At 42.6% G+C, this 18754-nt stretch overlaps 1 protein-coding gene across 26 annotated transcripts in view; it reads right to left on the bottom strand.

The window, feature by feature from the left end:
- The window catches only part of PLAGL1 (PLAG1 like zinc finger 1), a 187546-nt gene that overhangs the window by 20117 nt on the left and 148675 nt on the right, over positions 1 to 18754 (bottom strand). For 11 of the 26 annotated variants that reach the window (XM_064596987.1, XM_064596985.1, XM_064596984.1 and 8 more), the window contains 2 exons: positions 10035 to 10108; positions 1376 to 1449 (listed from right to left, as the gene is read on the bottom strand). The gene's annotated coding sequence lies outside the window, so the exon portion shown is untranslated. Of the gene's footprint in view, positions 1 to 1375; positions 1473 to 2511; positions 2599 to 5545; positions 5799 to 5818; positions 5851 to 6752; positions 6781 to 10034; positions 10109 to 18754 lie in introns of those variants that run through there. The other 15 variants (XM_064596990.1, XM_064596989.1, XM_045865673.3 and 12 more) reach the window with 9 other exon arrangements.

An 18754-nucleotide genomic window follows, 5' to 3' on the forward strand; every position in this document is an offset into this window, starting at 1 on the left:
CATCCACATGTGTGGTCCCCCCTGTAGCCCATCCCCGGCTTCTCAGTGCGGGGCTGTGCTCCCGGCGCCCCCCAAGGCCAGGCACCTTGCTTACAATGAGCCCAACTTCCCCTGCCGCATGCTTGCTGCTCCTTCCCAGTAACCTGTAGCGATGTCCCAAGCCACGCCTCCTTTCCGGCTCGCTGGGCGCCTGGCTGGACTGGCCACCCTGCCTGGGCTTGTCCAGCGCAGCTCCTGAGACCCACGCTGCCTGGTGTGGAAGCCACCCCCCTACCAGCCTCGCCAGCAACCCGGCACTGACACATTCCAGGCTCTTCCTGGTTATCATGCCTAGCCTTCCAGCGTCCATCACATGGGAAACAGAAGACACAGGGCAAGATTCCCGCTCCCCTGCCTACCTGGAGCTGCGAGGGCCTTTCTCCGTTCCGACTAGATATACTGGCCACGTTGGGATGAATTTCAATGTCTTGGCCCATACGTCAAAATATTTTTTAGTCCGATTGTATTTCAAAGGGCACCCAAATATTTAGCAAAATGACAGTCTATTTCCGTCAGACTCGTTAAGCCCTCTGAGGCCCCGTTAGAGAGAAGGGCATCTTCATCCCCATCTGACAGATGAGGAGACTGAGGTGCGGAGACCGACACTCCCTGCGCACAGGCCCTGACTGAGGAGACGCTGCGGGGGCCGTTCCATTCGCAGCAGAGTGCCCGGCACACAGTGGGTGCCCGCAAGGGTCCGCGTCCAGTGACAGCATTAGTGGTCGTGAGCTGACGACAAGCAGGGGCCAAACGCGGGTGCTCTGAGCTGAGGGCTCTTCCCACCCACACCCTGCCATCTTTCCCAGTCACACCACCCCAGCTCCAGGCTTCGGCTTTTACTACAGTATCCCCAAATACAGCCTCGGAATCTGAGACAACCCGTATGTGACCAGCATCTTCCTCAGGCCGGTCAGCGAGCATGTGCCTCAAAGAGGGGGAAGCCCCTGACACAGCTCGGGCACACCAGTTAGGCCAGGGGCGGCTTGAGAACGTTTGATCTGACAGGGAAGTCTGCAGAGAATGCCACAGAGCGGCCGCTGTGTCTCTGGCTGTGGGTGGGGGCCGGCAGAGGACAGGACAGGTGGCCAGTGGCAGCATCTGATTCCCTGGGCTGTACGGCACATGCATGCTTTGGCAAAAAGGAAAGGTTAGAAGACTGCTGCTCGAAGATATTTGGCAGTGTGAAGGGACAATGTGTTTCTTCCACTAGAACCTTGGTGAAGGACCTGGAGGCTCCTGCACATCCTTGACTAATTGTACTATGTGCTTCCAAGTCAATGGGTAATACACACGCCCAGACAGACAGAATTTGAAGAAGCTACCACTGTTCACATACCTGCTCGGCGACAGGAAACACCAGCTTCCGGATGGTCGTGGAGTCCTCTCAGGAGCTTGTCTGAGGATTCAAACCTGTAGGAAGAGATCTTGCACATCTTCAGTGAATGAAGCTAGGGAAGCCTCCCCCCCAACCAGGCTGCAGCTTGGGCTTCCCTTCAGGAGCACATACACACACCTGATCATGTCTACAGATTTCTGACTGCCCTTTCCATGCATTTTCATAGACGACAGACCAGTTTTAAACTTTAGGATCCTGTGGTAGGACACCTCAATAGCCACACCACCGTTAATTTTTAAATGTCTCCAATCTACCAGATGGCCAAAGTCTTAAACATTTAGATCATCTGATATATTTTAAAAGTATGATAAAGTTCATAATGCTGTAACTTAAAGGATTTTCAATCCAATGTCATCTTGCACAAGGAGATCTTTAAGTATTTATATTACATCTTTTGTCCTACTTGCAACTGGATTAGAAAAACCCTGAAGTTTTTCCCTGCTTTCTGCCAAGTGGGGGGTGGAGGGAACCATGAAACTGTTTACATGAAATATTCAAAATAGCAAGCAGAGGAAATGGTATTTTTTTTAAATCAACACTATTAGAATACCATAAAACAGGTATGCAAATCTATGCAATGACAGAACCTGAAACAAATTCTGAATTGAAAAAAGTCAGCAATAACCAGCAGGCATTCATTTTCAACAAGAGCTTCAAATAAACATACAGATTCACCAGATGTGCAGGGGGAAAAGGCTGAGGTCTCTAAATTGAACACACAGTTCAGTGGTCACCGAAGCTGGCTATGCACTAGAATTGCCAGAGAAATCTTTTTAAAATACAGATTCCTAGGCCACAGTGCAAAGCCGCACAGACTGACATCACGTCACTCTGGCCCTGACAGTCTAGGTTTTCACCAAGCCTTCCAGAGCGCAGCCTGCAGCCAGCTTTGCATCACTGATCCCTGGTGAGCATGCGGAAACCACTATCTCTGCTCACCAATTAATTATAAAACTTGGCCTCTTCCAATTTAGGACTATTCCAACCAGTCAGTCCTCACAGGGGAAAGCTTTTTAGGATTTTCTTAACCAGCACAAAGATAACTCTATTATGAAACAAAGCCAATCAGATCTCACCTATGTGATTTATTCACTTGGTTGCCTGTGTCCTTCTCTCAGTTTGATCAAAAAAGACTATGCCCATTTATTTTGTAGGAGAACATCCTTTTAAGTTAAAAATGGAAAAATTAAGATCATTTTTAGACAACTAGATTTTTAAAATAACCCATCACAATTCAGGAAAAAGCCTGGAAGGTTAAAACTGGAGGTAAGTAGGATCTCTGAATCATCAAGAGAGTTTGTTTTGCATGTATAAACACCTCACAAATCATCTCATGGCCCCTCTCTCTTCTCCAAATACCCGACATTTATCATGGTGCTTTAATTGGGTAGCCTCCAAAGGCCTGTATGTTGTTTTTTTTTAAAAAAAGAACTTTAAAAAACACTGAGCCAAGAGAGTAAAATTCTTCTGGATGATTCTTCCTTTGCTCCTACCCATCTCACCAATGGACAATACCAATTTGTGAATTCAGAGAGGCGGGAGCTCTCTCCTGCTTCACGAGCAAGGGTGCACATGACATGAGGTACGCAAACCAGGCAGTGGAGTAGCTTAGTTTCATTGTCAAAATATTCAAATTATCACTAAAAGAAAGCGATTCCTTTCTGAATCCAACAATACTCCTTGGCCTCCGAGGGCTCACACAGGAGCTTATTCTTCAGCTGTTCAATGTAAGCAGCCCCAGTGAAAGAGGAGAAGTCTGGCAGGGAGGAGGCCAAGTTCCTCTGTCTCTCCCACCTGCCATCTCCGACCAGTAACGCTCACATAGTTAACAATGCAGCAGAGAACCTGGAAGCATGCGTGGCCCTGGGGAAAACCGTGTGCAGGGTGCAACAATGTAATCAAGCAGAGAAGAGACGGAAAAAAAACACATCTGACAGGATGCTATTCGCAGACTGCATTTCAGGTCAAAATTCAGACTTCAAAATCAGAGAAAAAGGTTTTAATCTTTCAAATATATATATAAAATATATAATCTTTACCATATACATATATGTATATGGTAAAAATGACCCTATAACATTAAACACTCCTAAATATACATATTTCTGAGCTCCAGAGTAGCATGAAAAGTCACATTTTTCTAGGAATGGGGATTGGCACACAGTAAACAGATTAGAGTTAATTGTTTTAAATAAAAGGGAAAATATGGGGGGGATAATCTGTTTATGTCTGCTTACTCACTGATGACTTTACAAACAGTAAAATCTCCTGAATCTAGAGCATACTGTTTCTAGAATGCATTTTTGCTGGCACAGTACGTCTTTCTAGGCATTTGCTTCTGGGAGCCGCATTTAAGAACGTGCCCTTTTCTCTATGAATGTACTGGTTTAGCTGCCTGCTGAGCATGCACTGAAACCCAAATTAAACAAAGGGATTTCCCTCCAGTTTCAGCTCACTCACTTCTGGCTACTCCCGAATTGTCTTAAGTCAATTCTTCAAACTGACTTTTTTATTTCTCATGATCTGAGTGGGAAAGAATTGGGCAAGCCCCAAACGCTGGGATTTCTGCCTTAGTTTTCAGTGAAAGACTCCTCTAGATTGAAGATGTGCAAGGTTTGTGTTTGAAAAGCTTTTCAAATAGGTGTTTTTTTTTTTTAATTTTATTTTCTAAAGACTGTAATTCCAGATAGAAAGGAGCCCACCCAATATGGGAGATAACAGACAACCCACTCTTATTTCGCTGAGTAAACAATGAAATTATACCTCCGGAAGTAGAGACCCTGAATGGGACATTCATATTTATCTCAAAACAACAAAGTCAGTTTAAAGATGGCACGGAGGAGCGAGTTGCAAAGGGTCCCTCAGAATTTGAATACATGTGTGGGCCTGACACCTGGCCCTCTACGTTCATGCACAATTGCTGGGGGACCCCCACTCACAACCCAGGGTTTCAACTCCTCCTTGAAGTCAGAGGCCTCCCAAATCTCTGTCTTCAATCCTGAACTTTAAAGTTCCAGATGAATCCACCTACCACCTCTCAGCCTGGAGATCTCACGGCCCTGAAGGTCGCCTGTTCTAAAGCAGGGGCCCCTCCAGCATTACCAGTTTTAGGTACTGGCACCACTAGGTACTAAGAGCTAACATTTCCTGGATGCTCACAGGTCGTGGCCATTTTAATCACTTAACACGCCCTTAACAACCATATGAGTAAGAGCTATTAGCCCCATTTTATGATGGGGAAACTGAGGCTTAGAAGTGGCACTACTTTGCCCATGGGCACGTGACCAGCAGACAGTGGGGCTGGCTTCCGGGGCACGTGGTATGAGAGTCCACATTATCAACAGGGCAGTCTCTTGACTGCGTCACTTCCCAGACTCTCCCAAGTCAGAAACTCTGGAGTCATCCTAGATTTTTCCCACTCACTAAGCTATACAGATTCTGTGAGCTTCCTGTCTCTCAAACGTGTCTCCTTAATTTCCATAGTTACCACTGTGTGGACCATGTTTTGCCTTCATTACAGCCTCCAAATCAGCAGGGCAGGATGACTCTGGAATTCTGCTTTGTCTGTCCTCCCAACGGCTTTTCTTTCTAGCTCATTTAAAACAGGTGGCAGGCTTTTGTCATTCCTTGTGTTTTAGCCCAGATGACGACAGAGGCAGGCTCTCTTTGTTAACCTCCAAACCCAATGAGGAGATTCTGCCCAGATCCCGAGACGGCAGGAGAGGGCACACGCGAAGGTGAGAGAAAGAGCCTCTCGCGCCGTGGCCCCTGCACAGCTCTCTTCCCCAGGGTAGTGGGCAGAGCCCTCGGGAGGACAGGGTGTGCGCTGAGCTCAGGGAGACCCCAACCCAGGGCAAGGTTCCCAGCCTCCGCTCGTGGGCCTGAGGCAGAGAGCCGCAGAGCCCGCAGCCGCGACACTCAGAAGGTCCGAGCCAGTCCCTCACCTGGCAGGTGCCATGGAAATCTCTGGGTTCCAGGACACACCCCGTGAGGGAAAGGGAGACACTTAAAAATGACAGAGATGAAATGAAATTTCCCTGTAGGTTAGCTGAATGGGGGCTGGACTCTGAATTAGTTACAGGGAATAAAAAAGGGAGACTTCCTGCATACCTGAAGTTGTGTGGTGAGGTTCAGACTTGGGGGGGGGGGCCTCCGGAAGGTGCCAAGAACCTCAGCCTCCTGTGCCATAGGCATCTGTGCTACCGACTAGCCTCAACTGCTACAACTGGAGCCAGACTGTTCTTCAAAAACAGTGACCCCCTGCCGCAGAGAGGAGCGTGGTCTCTGCAGAGGCCCTGGTGACCTGGGGCAGTCCTGTGCTCACAGCCCCCGGGCAGACAGAGGAGGAAGGAAGGAAACCCGTGATGTGGAGAGTTTACTCACAAGATTAACTCCTCTGATTCCTATGCAAATACCTAGAAAGGGAGAGGCAGAGAAAGTGGTCTTTAAGGCCTTCATCTTACACTGTGAGTTGCTTAAAAACCAAAGGAAGTAAGGACGTCGAGCCGGAAGAGGAGAGAGGGAGGCCAGGGCCGCCGGGCACAGGCACAGGACACCCCTGCTTCCCAAGCCTGGCCCAGCCTCACAGGGCAGCAAGCAGGGACAGGGAGAGGGACGGCTCATTTGCATCCGATGGAAATGAGTGTGTGCGGCAAACTGAGCAGCTCAGGGCAGAGGAGAGTCCTACCCTAGGAGAGCGGATGTAAGCCCTTCATGTGACAAATGTGTTCATTCAAAGATGTTGCAGTAACGGTAGGTACTTGTGGCCCCAAATGAAACATCGAAGAGGGGTTCAGACTTGGAGGCCAGTCATACGTCCTCCAAGCAGACTCCATTTCAGTCCTGTGGCTGAATGTCGGAGGCCTTCGGGAGAGGCTTCCGAGAGCCCCGACAAAAAAAAAAGAGAGGTTTCCAGACAAGCCCAGCTGTACCAGCCATCCTGCAGAGATCAGAATTTTCAGAACAGCGGGCCCTGGCCAGAAGAACTTCAGACTGATGAGAATCAGCAACCAGGGAACCCCGTTTTCCAGCCACCCAGGCCCGCAGTCTGCCCGGCAAGTGGGGCACCTCCAGGAGGATGGTGGAACTGGGGCGTGGGGGAGGATTTCCCCGGGGAGCAAGTGCCCTGTCACAGAGGCAGAGCGGGCTAAGGCTCTCCCGGCTGTGGTTGTTGGGAAGATGAGGATTCCGTAGGAAGCTGGACTCGAGAAGAGAACTCATAGACGGTAAACATGGAAGCGAGGGTGTGTTGAGCAAGCAGGCAGAGGTGTGGGAAAGCAAAGCAACCACAGTGTGGGGCCACTCTGTTGACACTTACTTCCCTGCTCACGCCAGATAGGTGAGGCCTGGAAGGGAAGAGAGAAGCAAGCAGCTCGTGAACATTCTCATGGCCTGTCCCTGACCTTCATCACCCAACATGGGCAACGATGTGCAGGAGACTACTTTCCAATCTGTGGTGCCTAGAAACTTGCTAGGAAAAGGGTGGAGAGGTGTGCCGGAGGATGGAAGACGAGCCCATTTTATTGGCCAAAATTCAATTTTCATGTGGCTTCCCTTAAACCTACTCCCAGCCTGGTGAGTAAGGAGCTTTAATCAGTGAGGTCAGGGCCAAGGGACATTTCTACATAGTGGAGACTGAGGTCCATTCTGGCTCCTCGGTCTCTGTTTTTGTTTTTGTTTTTGTTTTTTGGAGTGGCTCCCCTTCATTCTAATCACAGTGCTTCTGTCAGAGGGATTCTTCTAACATGCAAATACGCTCCTGTCACTTGGCTGTTGGGGATTCTTCCGCAGTCCCATGAGTTTCTGTCAGTGGCAACCAAGAGTCCTGACTCATCAGAACCACTGAAAGTTTGTCATCAGGAGAGCAATGCGCTCAGGTTTATGTTACAGAAAGAGACCTCAGACAGCAGACATAAAGATTATGCTCCCAGACTAATCCAGCGTATACATTAAAATCAATATAATCGTAGTAACTTTGGGGGGGAAAAAAACCCCAGAAACCACCCAAAAAATGTGCACAAAAAGAATAAATGCAATAACTGCGCCCTGAAGTTTCTCCATAAAATGAAGTGTTCACAGGGAGTTCTAAATCTTCCCTGAACCAGAACTCACAACACTCTTACGGAGTTGATGATACAGGGCAAGTGAGAACCATTTTAGGGAAACAACATAAAATGATGATCATCTTAATGTGGTTCTAATTTATTTTATGTTGATTGTGTGGGTGTGTGTCTGTTTTATGAATGACTTTTAATTCCTGTGCTCAAACAAAAAGGAAAAAATTACCTTGGTAAATGCCACAAAATGGATCAATTAAATGATTCCCCAAATAAAGTACACTTCGTTATAGTATAAACATGCATAGCTCCTAGTGCTATTTTAAACATGCTGGTAGAGAAATGTGCTTAATTTACTAACTTTAACAATATTCAATACTATCCTATATTATGAACACCCCCTCCCCCCCGGCCAACTCCCTTCATCTCTAAACTGCCTTCATTTTGGCCTTTTGTTTGTTCAGGGAGTCAGAAAATAAAGACTTTTTTTTTTTAATAAAGACATTTTAATGATAAACTTTTCTTAGGCAGAAGTGTATATAATACAACGTGTTTTACTCTGTCTTATTCTACCGTGTCAGCAGCATACTCTACTTAACACTAGCTTGTGTTTCTACAGTTAGTTCAAAAAAACGTCGACCAAATGATAGTACTTGTCTAGATACAATCTAGAAAAATGGTGTGGTAGAGCAGAAAGATCCCTGGCTTTGGAGTCAGACGGGTCCGGGTTTGAATACTGACTCTGCTTCTTGCTCGGTATGCCATCTCAGGAAAGTTCCCTGGCTTCCCTTTAAGGGGACATAGATCTTTGCAGGGCTGTTACAAGATTATACATTACAGATGTACATACAGAAGCACAATGCTACAGGTCTAAAGTATACATGCAAAGTAGATGTAGCCTGTTAATAAGTATCAAGAACAACTTTACAGGCTGGGTAATTTCCCAATTAGAAAACACTAATAACCTGTTTCAGAGTATGATATACGTGACAGAGCATACATGATTGATTCACTTCCATAATCTTTAATTTGATCATCATGGCACGATTTCATTTGCATATTAATATGTGCTTGTGAAAGAAATTTCTATTATTTCCTGCATGCTTCAAAAGTTTTGTATGTCATGTATTTGAAAGATTCCTAACTTCTTAAACAGTGTAATACTATTGCTGAGCTTCACATAGCCATATCTTAACTTGAGAAAACAATTACAGTGGTGCCTGGCACAAACTGGTCTTACAGGTATCATAAAGTGACCTAAATGACATACAGAAGTGATTGTGGCATTTTTGGATTTTGCTAAATTTTTCTTTTGAATGTGTTGTTGGGGAAGTGGACTAGTTTCAGTTAGAATCACTTGGAGAACAGAAATTTAAACACACACCCCCTTATATCTAATATCCTCTTCACTCCGGCTTTCCACCTCGGGCAGCTGTGAATAACCTTCCAGAAGTCAGCCCCCAGAGCAAAATAAATTGGGAAGTGACTTATCTAGTGAGAGGCTTAGGAAAAAAAAAAAATCCAAATGTAAGATGTAATATAAGAAAACTTACACAGAACACTGGAATAAAAAAAAATATGGCATATTACAGTCAAGGACATTTTGCAAAAAAAAAAAAAAAGTGTGGAGAGAGGCTAAGAACTGTGGTTAAGCAACACTGTAAGCACTGAAGCTCCAAAACAGGGGGAGGATAGCATTAGGTGAGGAAGGCAGGGGCGTCTTAAACAGAGAACTAACACATTACAGGGGAAGGAAAAAAAAAAAAACCACCAAAACGTTGGATATGAAATATAAGGCTGGAATTAGAGGTTGCTATTTTGAAATAGGTGGTTAAAACAAATTATAATCTCCATATGTATGGTGGAAAATGATCAGAAATAAAAACTTCTGATAAATATTGAGGATCCTGCCAACCATAAGTCCTCTCAGATAAACACTGGATTTAGAGGCCCACTTATTTCCCCATTTCATAACTTTAGGAAATTTGGACAGAACAGATACAAATTGAGAATCACCTCATATTATGGTTTTAAGAGCATGATTTAGAAACTGAATTGTAACATATACAACAGACTCACTATGATTCTAAATGCAGGATAAAACCCCCAAATTTTCCCTTAGTATTTATTTATCTGTTTTTAAGATCATTTTAAAACATCTTTTTAAAATGTAAGAGAGGGAGACCACAAATTTCCAGTAAGCAAGTTACGATAAATAAAAATCAGTTGTATAATATCCCTTATTTCTAAATGGATATAAATATCAATGACAGTTCTTCGCATATTCTCTTGATTTTTTCTAAAGAGTGAAAAAATAGGCTTTTGTATCCCTCAACCCTATTTTTCCTTCAAAGCCTGAAGTTCCTCAAGTGCAAATTCTCTGAGAGCGAGCATTTTCTGAAACATAACCCCCTCTACTGTGGGAAAGGTGGAGGGCTTTGGTGTGTGCCGTACCAGAGGAAAGAACAAGAATACAGACTCACGACTGAGCGCGGGAGAGCAGATGGGGCAGAAGTCCGCCGGCTTAGCAGAGACATACTTACTTTTGTCAGTCTGAGGTACAGAGGAGTGTTAGATGTGACGTGAGACAGAGGCCACATCAGACGTGAGAGCAATCCTAGAGTGGGGGGGGCGGGTAGGGAGGAGAATCAAAAGGTTAAAAAAAAAAGAGAGAAAAACCACATTCACGCTCCCTAAGTAGACACTGATATACAGAATATGAGTTCAGGAATGCCAAGATCAAAAAGTTCTCCTCATCAACATGCCCTAGTGCCATATCCCTACATTCCAGAAACCCGCCTTCAAGGTCTGACGGCAGCCTTCCTTGGGGAGAGGCTGTGCAATGATGTGGTGAAGGGCATGGGACATGGTGTCAGAAGGCCCAGATTCAAATCCAGGTGCGCCCTGGAGCCACTTAGAAACCTCTCACAATTTGTTTGGTCTCTCTCGGCCTCGGCTTCCCCACCTGTAACAGGAAGACAATAATTGTACCTACAGCACAAGAGCCTTTTGAGGATTAAATGAATTAATTTGAGTAAAGGGCTTCACGCGCATGCCTGGAAGCAAGGAGCCCTCACGTACTTGCAGTTATTTTCCAGAGATCCCAATTCAAGTACAAATACCTCACAGCTTCAGGCAGAAATTAGGTGGATCATCAGAACCTTTTAAAAAGTGTCAAACACGAACACTATCCTTTGGGAAAAGGAAACGAATCCCTGAACAGGGTTGAGAGTGAAGTGGAGGGGAGGTGGGGGGGCTTCTAAGGAGCAAGAAAAGATCATTAAAAGGCCCCAAACAAACAGGCAAACAAAACCCAAAAACTCCAAGGGGGGAAAAAAAAAACCCACGAAAAAACCAAACCAAACCAAACCAACAAAACTCCTTTGCTTCACTGCGGTTTTTTTTCCCCCAAAGACAAGGCTACTGTGAGAAAAGTAGCCTGAGAGGCAGAACTTGTTGACAGTAAGCACACCCAGTGAAGGTAATTATAAATCTATATTTCAGAACAGACTTTCCTGTAATTCAATCTAATGAATAAGGAGGATGTTTCCCTTTCAATGACTAGATAAGCCGGTAGTAGGGCTGCTTTATTTGGTCAGTCTGGATGGACGGGAAGCCATCTGAGAGGGAAGTATCTGGTGTCTTTCTACAAGGAAGTTTGCTGATGGAGATAAACACACACACAAATACAAACACCTCATATATGTTGATCCCTAAACCTATTTTGAAGGTTCAACTCTTAAAGCATTTGACCTGATTCTTCTTGGATATTATAGCAGTCTTTGGTCCTGAGAAAAGGTTCTTTTATGGAGGATCATGGAGCTGGAGTTATCTGATTCAACAGACATAGCAATAACACGGTTTTTAACTGAAGTTACTTCCTTGGCCTGTATGTAGTTCTTTCTATCAATGTAGACAAAGATATGCCTCACTGCTAAAATGAAAAAGCGTGGTTTGATTTCCTACACTTCCTTCCACCCTCCACCCCTCCCTACTTTGGTATGATGTCACATGAAATTACTTCCAGAAACGGAGAGTAGAGCAACCAAGTTATAAAACCTAAATGCTACGCTTACTGCGTTCTTATCTAAAAGTTAGTACTTATGGGGGCGAGAGTCTATCGATGATCAAGGTCACGGTAATTTTCCTATTTCATAAGAAATCTGAAATCTCACCAGAATTGCAAACTGCTGAATCTACTACATTTGTATGACCCATACAAACACCCCATTCCTCTACAAGAGTCCTACCAAAACTCACACATTTGCAAACCTGTATTTTAAACTTCACCCTTACCTTTGTTAATCAAAAACAGGCGACCAAATAGATTTCTTTAAAAATAATCTTGGTGGTAAAAACAAAAATATCATGGAGAGTAAAATATTAGCCAGTTACTGTATTTCTGTGCTTACTTACCCCCCCTTTACTAAAATTTTCCATTACAATTTTAAGATGTTGTTTTCCAAAGAATGTTGACAACTATTTCCCACTTAAAGCTGTGGCTTAAAAAGCAATAGGTTTTAACTTGAGAATAGCCCAGAATTGGGCTTGTTCTAGGGTCCTTTGAAATCACAGTAGTTAGTCCTTTAGACTAAAAATTTCCCTTACACTTTTCACTGACAAGTGAAGGTGTTTACTTCCTTTGATAAGGGGCTCATAACATACAGTAGTGGTAAATCTGGTTAAAGAAATTGTCAAAGGGTGTTTTGTTTTGCATTATTTAACATTACATCCTAGAATTAAATGATGTAAAATGGAAGCTTTATCCATCTCAATCAGTAAATCTGGTCAAGTGAAAGTCTACAAAACTCTAAATTAAAAGCTTTTTCGTCGAACTGGAAATATCTAAACACTGTTGAGATTTAATTTTAGGAAAGAATATTGGAGAACAGAATTTAGATTTAAAAAGAACAATGCCATCCACTTTTTTATGCTTCCTGTTCAGAGGCTGATGGACTGCTCAACAAACTTGCCAAATCAAAAAAATTGTTTAATGATTCTCCATAAAGAATAGATTTTTAAAAGCTATAGCACCAGTCAGGTAACAATAGATCAATCAGGTTTTCCTAAAATGTAGTATTTGCAGTTGAAGCCTGGATAAGTAATTACATTCAAAGTAATGTACAGGGAGCTATCAATCCCCATTCAGGCAGCTCGCATTCACTGAGCCAAGAGCTTTGCTGGGCTTGGAGATATAAAAATGAATCCGCCACAGCTGCTTTACTTCCAGCTAAAAGAATACACCTAAACAAAGAGCTACAGGGCAGTGTGTTAAGTGCTATAATAGAGGTGTGCACAAAGGGCTTGGGGCCAAAGGAAGAAGCTATAAATTCTTCCTGGGAAATCAAGCAAGTGAGGGGAGATGTAAAAGAAGGTATGGTGATGTTTCCTTGTGATAAACTCAAGACTTTTTCTGTACCGTGTTCTCAAAAGTAAGGTAGTAATTTTAGGATTTATGAACTGTGTTAATGGCAAGGGATAAAATGTTCTATTAGCCAGTTTCATTTATGCTTGGCATAGCCTTTCAGTCACAATGTCCTAAGAAGAGAAGTTTTTAAAAATAACCGTATTATAATATTCCCATACAACACACACTATTCAGAATGGCAGGAATAGTTCGCATGAGTGAAATTTAGATACAAAGTTCAAAGATGTTTTGAAACATAAATGAATGACATTCTTGACATTTAGTAATAGTACATTAATAATGCTCATTTTAAGTATCAATTTTTTTTTCTTCTTAATGCAAAAATAAAAAGAATCACTTGATTATATCATGGTTAATATTTGTCTTTCTCTCCTTTTGTGTTTAAAATAGAAGGAGGGTGTTGAATCAACTTCTACTTAGCATCATTTATTATGCATACCATATTCCTACTTATAACACAGTTGTGACAGAACCCCCATTGTTCATTACACACTAGCCCCAAACTTGAGTAATTCTAATGTAAGCATGAGAAACCACCGTCTCCTTTGGGGTGAATTTCCAAATTCCTCTGTGTTAAATTGAGGTCTAATTTTCCCTGTGCCTGGTTTTCACAAGAAGGTCCATTCCACCCCATGTGCTCCTTTTCAGCTGTCAATAAACAGAGGCAGCGAATTCCCCCACAGCTTCACAAAGCTAGTTAGGCAGAGCCATTCATTCCTTCAGGAAAACAGGGCATTGATTTCAGCGAGTTCCCAGGGAGCAGCTGCAACAAAGAGATCAAAGGCCCACCTCTCTTTCCCTCCACTGCTTCCATCAGGCCAGGCCCAGACAAACAGCGACAGGTTTCCTTGAGACAAGGAGAGGGCCCGGCAGACCACCTCATGGTTCAATTCAAATTCATCCGTTTCCTACATTCCAGGGACAGTCCAGAATGCTAACCATGACAAACCAGCACAATCGGCCGGCATAATATACTGCTCGCTAGTTCATCCAAGGTCAGAGGGAAAAAACAAGCACCCAGGGAAGCCCTCCACTTCTAGGGCCTGCTGGGCCTCCATGGCTCCCTGACATTCCATAAATAAACTTCGCCGGCTCACTCTCCCTTTCTTGTTCTGTCCTGCAATTCCGCGAGCAATGGTCTCACTTAATCTGCAATTTCTTTAGTGTCACCGTACCCAAAAGCTAGGGACACTTTATTCTCAACCTAATCGTTCTAATGATGATAGGAGCATGGCGATGCGGGCAGCCCTTCTCAGTTCACACCCCGCACACTACCACCGGAGGACGAATTTACGGCTGTAATCGCTAGGGCTTCCTTCAAGGCCTGATTTCCAGGGAAGGCCACACAACCAAAAGAGAGCCAGTTTGCGTAGATTCTGTTTGCGGAACAAAAACGTGAACGGAGATAGAACGGTTAGCTTTTGGTGTGAACCAGGTGAGCACCCACACCGGCGACCCAGACCTCTAAATGATAGTCTGTGTGTGAATGAGCTGTGCGCAGCTTTGTGGGGTGAGGAGGGTTAGCCAGGGGGAGGGGGAGCATGAGGGGCTAGGAAAGAAGATGGATTCTCCCGACTGGTTACCGACACTGAACTGATTTGACCAAAAGGTTTCTCAAGTCTCCTCCAAATTCTGAGCTGCTTCTTTGACGCAACCTTCAAGAAAGCCTGTAACAAAATGCACTTATTTTATTGTCCTCCATTCCACTTCTGTCACTAATCCTGAGGAAACATGGGAGTGGAGGGGTTAAATTTGAAAATTCCTAAACCAAAAAGAAAATAAACAATATTGGAATGAAAGGCATGGAGAACTCATTCCTTGACACAGAACACAACCATCCCACGTGCCCATCTTATGAGCTTCAGTATAACCTGGGGGATCCATTCACTGATTATTCATTTGACTGCTAAAGATGTCATTTTGTACACAGAACCAAACAGCCCTCAAGAAGACTTGCACTTACTCTCAAGTCGGGACAGAAATGAGCTTAAAGAATACAGAAGTCTACACGGCACGGGAAAGGTAGCTTCCTAGTAGACGCAGTGTGACAGTTATATTAGGAACCTCAAAGCTGACTCTGGCACTGATCCACTTTGGGCCTCTCTGTGTTTCTACTCTTCCAAAATGGAGACAGAAATATCTGTCAAGAATTCCTTTACAAGGTATTGTGAAATAACCATTCCTCAAAAACAAAGTATCTCATCGAAGAACACTAGTCTTAGGAATAGAACTTCTTACCTGATAGATCACTCTAATTCAATAGAGGGGCTCTGGAAACTCACGAAGTTTCTATAAATCAAATCATTTTTTAAAAGCACTGAGGAAATTTACTACTTAAGGAAAGGCTATGGCAAATGATGACATATACTTATCAATTCATTTATATACCCTTTCAAAAGCATTTATTTATTTTTGGTGGGTTTTTTTAAAAAAGATTTTGTCAGAGAGAGTGCACAAGCAGGGGGAAGTAGAAGATAGAGAGGGAGAAGCATCCTCCCCTCTGAGCAGGGAGCCCTCTGGTGGGGCTCGATCCCACGACTCTGAAATCATGACCTGAGCCGAAGGCAGATGCTTAACCAACTGAGCCACCCAGGTGCCCCTTCCAGAACGATTTAAGGCCCTTAGAAACTTCAATTTGATCTTCACAACCACCTGGGACAGGTAGTTTTACTAGTTTCTATTTTTGAAAGAAAACAGGCTTAAGAAGGGTAATAAACTGATTTGCCAAAGTCTCAGAACTTGTAAGTAGCAGAGCCACAACTTTAGTATTCTGTTTTTCAATCCTGTGCAGTACCTAACTACCATGTGTGCATATAATTATTCACTGAATGTCCCTCACCTTAACTCTATTAAACAATCAATCTACTCCTAAGCCCAATGCACTATACCTCTCATCCAAGGACGCAGTGCTTGAGTATGGAATCTGGTGTCAGATCCATATTGAAATTTTAGTGTCATCTTTTAGTAATTTTGTAAATTAAGCTATTAATATTTTCAGACTCTCAGTTTCCTCATCTGTAAAGGAGGAATAGTATCTTCTCTGGCAAGGTTTGGGAAGGATCAAATTAGATAACTTGCATAAAGCACCTAAAGCAGTGTTAGCATATAATAAACGCTTAATCGTGGTAGCTATTATCATTGGTATTGAAAATCAAACCAATGTAAAACTTGTTAAAAGGGAAAAACAGGTTTCCTTTTCAATAAAAAGACATCAAATGTAACTTTCAGCCTCTGGATGACATGGTTCTCTTGAACACTAAAAATTTACCACTCGAGTCTAATATTTTAAGGTGACCAACTAATAAATCCAGATCACTGTCATAAAAGATAAGCTACTACACAAAATAGAAACACTAATTGAATTGTCTTTTTTAAAAAGCTGACTGAGGGAAAATCCCTGGTTGTTTTATATATATATATATATATATATTTTAAAGATTTTATTTATTTGACAGAGACAGCGAGAGAGGGAACACAAGCAGGGGGAGTGGGAAAGAGAGAAGCAGGCTTCCCGCCGAGCAGGGAGCCCCATGTGGGGCTCGATCCCAGGACCCTGAAATCATGACCTGAGCCGAAGGCAGTCGCTTAACCAACTGAGCCACCCAGGCGCCCCTTGTTATAAAGCAGCCATGTGGTTTTTCTGTGCTATCAGCTTTGCTTCTTGCCATTACCTACTTGAAGCAGGAATATATGTCTGCTAGGCAGAAATTCGCAGTTGCCACATGAAAAGGAAAAGTATATAATAGGAATATTTTGTTGCATGGAGCTAGTGCGTTAAAGTTTTCAAAGACTACGTATGTTATTTCATTTGACCCTCACGCTACTCACTAGAAGAAAACAGATGAACTTTTTTAGCACAAAGACGGCCAGTGGTAAATGGCAAACTTTTCTTCTCCTGGTCTCATTTTCCATGACACCCTATCAATAGTTGGTAGTATGTAGATGTTCCAGTACACAGTGTACAGAAGACTGTGGGAAGACAGAGGCCACTAAGTCTGGGAAAGCCAGAAAAGGCTTTGGAGAGAAGGTGACATACACCCAACCTTTTACCTAGTACAAAATCACATCTATAATGTTAGTGACTGTCCCTGAGCTTAATGTAATTTTCTCTGAACCCTGAATATGTCTTCCAGTGGCTTACTTCTCATGCACTGTTCTGTTATTTGCAAACTTAAATGGATGTCCCCTAAAAAAAAAACAACAAAAAAACATTTTTACCCAAAGCTTTGATATTAGAAGAGGCAGAGAGTTGAGGTCACTGTTGTTTGAACACCACTCACAGATCCTTCTAATTCTACAGTTCTGTGATTTTTTAAATTACTGCTCATTCTTACATTGTATTACTTACTATATAATACATCAGTTTAAAAGTGCACGTTAATCTGTAGCCTATTAACCCTAAAAAAAGTATATATTTTTTCCTTCACTACCGTTTATCTCAGAAGTTAAAAGTTGGGAAAAACCCTTAAGAGTATCTAAGGGAGGAATGCGTGGCTGGCTCGGTTGGTAGAACATGTGACTCTTGATCTCAGGATCGTGAATTAAAGCCTGACCTTGGATATAGAGATTACTTTTTAAAAAAAACTAAAGAATATCTAAGGGAACATGCCTCACTAAAGAAACTCAGCCCATGGCAGGGGAAGTCTGATGGTTCTTTCTTTCCTATGAAGGCTAAGAGTTGCCTTTTCATAACCATCTGTATTATCTTCTCCAACATGAAATAAGCATGTTTTTTAATAAAAGACGCTCAGATATTTGAAGATGATTTTGACAATCCCTTACCTAGAGCCATTATTTTGAGACTGTTGCTCTTTTCCAGTATAGGCACATAGTGCTATAAATTTCCCTCTAAGCCCTGCTATAGTTGTATCCTAGTTATTTGGAAATATGTTTTTATCTTCAGTCAGTTGACAATACTTTCCAATTTCCCTTTTCTTTTTCTTTTTTTTTTTTTTTGTCAAATGGATTATTTGGTAACCGGCACAACCATTTGGGCCTGGTGGTTTTTCTTTTCTGGAAAGTTGTTGTTGTTGTTTGTTTGTGTTTTTACTATTAACTTGATTTAATAGATATAGGGCAATTTGTGTAATCTATTTCTCCTTGAGACAGTTTTGGTAGTTTGTATGTATCTTGATAGACATTGTTCCATTTTATCTGTTATCAAATTTGTGAGCAGAGACTGACTGTAGTATTCCCTTATTTGCCTTGTAATATCCATGAGATCAATAGTTATGAGTCTTCTTTCATTCCTGATGTTGTTAATTTATGCCTTCTTTTTCCTTTGGTTAAACAGGCCATGATGGGTCCTTGATGAGTTTACCACTTTATCATTATGAAAGAACCATCTTTATACCTGGCAATATTTTTTGCTCTAATTTCTAGCTAGAAGTTAGCCACTCCAAGCTAAAAAAAAATTAGTACTAAATACATACTGCTTTCCATCCCTTACCCTATAATCTGTCTTTAGATAGATGAGGTCCAATTTTACATTTTTTGCAGGCAGCATATAGTTAATTCATTTTCTTAAAAAAAAAAAAAATTTAAGCTGACCTTCATTGCCTTTTAACTAGAGTGCTTACACCATTTATATTTAGTATGATTATTGATACAGTTAGGTTGAAATGTACATCTTGCTACCCATCTGTTGTTCATTTCCCTTTTCCTTTTTTTTCCTGCCTTCTTTTGGACTATTTTTTTCTGATTTAATTTTATCTCCTTTGGCTTATAACTCTTTCTTTTGAGGTCTTGGTGGTTGATTTAGGGTTTTTCGATGTATTCTTAACACAATGTACCTTCAAGGGATATTACATCTCTTCACATATAGTATAAAAACCT

The sequence above is a fragment of the Mirounga angustirostris genome, unplaced genomic scaffold (genome assembly GCF_029215605.1).
Source record: "Mirounga angustirostris isolate CCGP_5_RB_7025 unplaced genomic scaffold, mMirAng1.0.hap1 SCAF_8, whole genome shotgun sequence".
Classification (NCBI taxonomy): Eukaryota; Metazoa; Chordata; class Mammalia; order Carnivora; family Phocidae; genus Mirounga; species Mirounga angustirostris.